The sequence below is a fragment of the Aplysia californica genome, unplaced genomic scaffold, assembly GCF_000002075.1.
Source record: "Aplysia californica isolate F4 #8 unplaced genomic scaffold, AplCal3.0 scaffold00018, whole genome shotgun sequence".
NCBI classification, from domain to species: Eukaryota; Metazoa; Mollusca; class Gastropoda; order Aplysiida; family Aplysiidae; genus Aplysia; species Aplysia californica.
The window spans coordinates 249,124-251,517 of NW_004797288.1; positions in this window are offsets into that span (position 1 = coordinate 249,124).

A 2,394-nucleotide genomic window follows, 5' to 3' on the forward strand; every position below is an offset into this window, starting at 1 on the left:
TGTCTGCACAATGAGCAGCCATGTTGCAAAATTCGATAATTGTAGGAGTGAACCAACAAGTCTGGTGGTCAAGATCCCAGCAAGTTCACTGAACCAACAAGTCTAGGGGTCAAGATCCCAGCAAGTTCACTGAACCAATAAGTCTAGTGGTCAAGATCTCAGCAAGTTCACTGAACCAACAAGTCTGGTGGTCAAGATCCCAGCAAGTTCACTGAACCAACAAGTCTAGGGGTCAAGATCCCAGCAAGTTCACTGAACCAATAAGTCTAGTGGTCAAGATCTCAGCAAGTTCACTGAACCAACAAGTCTGGAGGACAAGATCTCAGCAAGTTCACTGAACCAACAAGTCTGGAGGACAGGATCCCAGAAAGTTCACTGAAACTGACTCAACAGCATGTGTTTCTTGTACAAGAAGAGATCAAGGTTTATTATTGTTGTTTAAGACACAGCAACAACAACAACAATAACAGCAACAACAAAAACATCTCGCACGCATGTAAACCTCTTAGTGCAGACCTCGTTTTTAGTTTTAGTTAAAGTTTTTTTTTAACGGTCCTTGCAACACAGATAGATGACACTATATTAGCTGGAGATTAGAGGTATTATGAGAGAGTAATACCATACAAAGCAAAGAGGGAGGATTGGTAATGAGGGTCATAGATGTTTGACAGGAAAGAAGAAGCAACCCACACTGTAGCACCCGCCAACCACACACGCATACCTACAAGTGTGAACATAGTTTGACTCATTCAGAAATATTTTTGAAATTCAATAAAATTCTCTAAATTATTAACATGAGCAGAATGTGATAGTGACCATGTACCAGCCATGTGCAAAATGCAGATGGGACTGAAAAAACCCCCCGTTAAAAGTCAAAGTAGCAACCCAAATTTGAAATAAGGCTTTTTAGAGACAAACCAAAAATTGAAAAATATGTTTTTTGGTAAATTGATAATAGCAATACATTTCAAGGTCTGGAAAACATTACTTAATTGGAAGAACTATGTGAAAAATAAAAGATTCAATGAAAGAAGCCGTGAAGCAATACAGGCTGCATATACTAGGAGTCAGTGAAACCCACTGGATACAATCTGGACAGAAGCAGCTCAGCTCGGGGGAACAAATACTGTGTTCTGGGAGGGAACACAAGCTGGTAGGTCCTGCTTCTTTTGTTTCCCTCTGTTTTTCCATCTGTCAGTCTTGGAATTTCTCTGCTCTATAATAAGATAATAAATGAATGAAAGGAAAGCTTTTCCTGGTTAAACATGTGTATAAAAGCTGTAAATTTAACCTCCCACCCTTCCGCCCCACCGCGCCCCCACCCCCCTTTCTGCTTCCCAGTACATACACATACCTTTACGCTCTCCGTCTGCCTCTCTCTCTCTCTCTCTCTCTCTCTCTCTCTCTCTCTCTCTCTCTCTCTTTCTTTTTCTCCTCCATTTGCACCTTCTCTCTGTCCATGTCTCTCTCGTTCACTCCCCCCCCTCTCTCTCTCTCTCTCTCTCCCTCTCTCTCTGTCCCTCCTTCTCTCTCTCTCTCTCTCCCCCTCTCTCTGTCCCTCCTTCTCTCTCTCTCTCTCTCTCCCCCTCTCTCTCTCCCTCCTTCTCTCTCTCTCTCCGCCATCTGCCATATCCTCTCTCTGTGTTTCTCCCTATCCCCCTCTCTCCCTCTCGGTCTCTCCCCATCCCCCTTCTCTCTGATCACCAACACCAACAAAGACACTGATTATTAAGTTCAAACTATTTCTCTATTAACTGTTAACAATGCCCTACACGCGCTGTGTGTTAACGGTTAAACACACACACTCACAAGCACGTACCGCATAAAGAAATTCCCGGAGAACGGTCGGAAATTATAAATAGAAACATTCTCCTCCCCCCTAAATTTTTTAAAAAAAATCTTCGTTTGTTTTATTTGTTTCAGTGAGTTAGTTTTACGGCACCTGCAACAACATTAAGTCGTATAAGTGTCTAAGATTAGAGGTAGTCTTTTTGTTTTAGTTGAGGTTTTACGGCGCTCGCAACTGCATAAGGTCGTATGAGCGCCAAGGGGAGGATGTCAACAGAGGAGTCCTTACTCCTTACACAGAATCAGACTTACTCAGCTCACCGATCTAGCTTCAACAGTACAAAGTCTGCTTCGACTATCAAGGCACCCCGGAAATAGCGGGTCACAAGAGCGTGACAAAAATACAAAAGAAGTAGAGGAAAATGACGATATTAAGGATTAGGAAAGAAAAAGCAGCAGTTCCCTGTTGAAGTTCAGGTACAGTTATGAGCATGACATTGATGAATCAGCCCATTTACAATTATAATTTTACTGTGCATAAGAACAAGGTTAATGTCCCCCCTTTGGGAATGGCCTAAGGACACCTCAGTCAGTAGCACCGCCCCC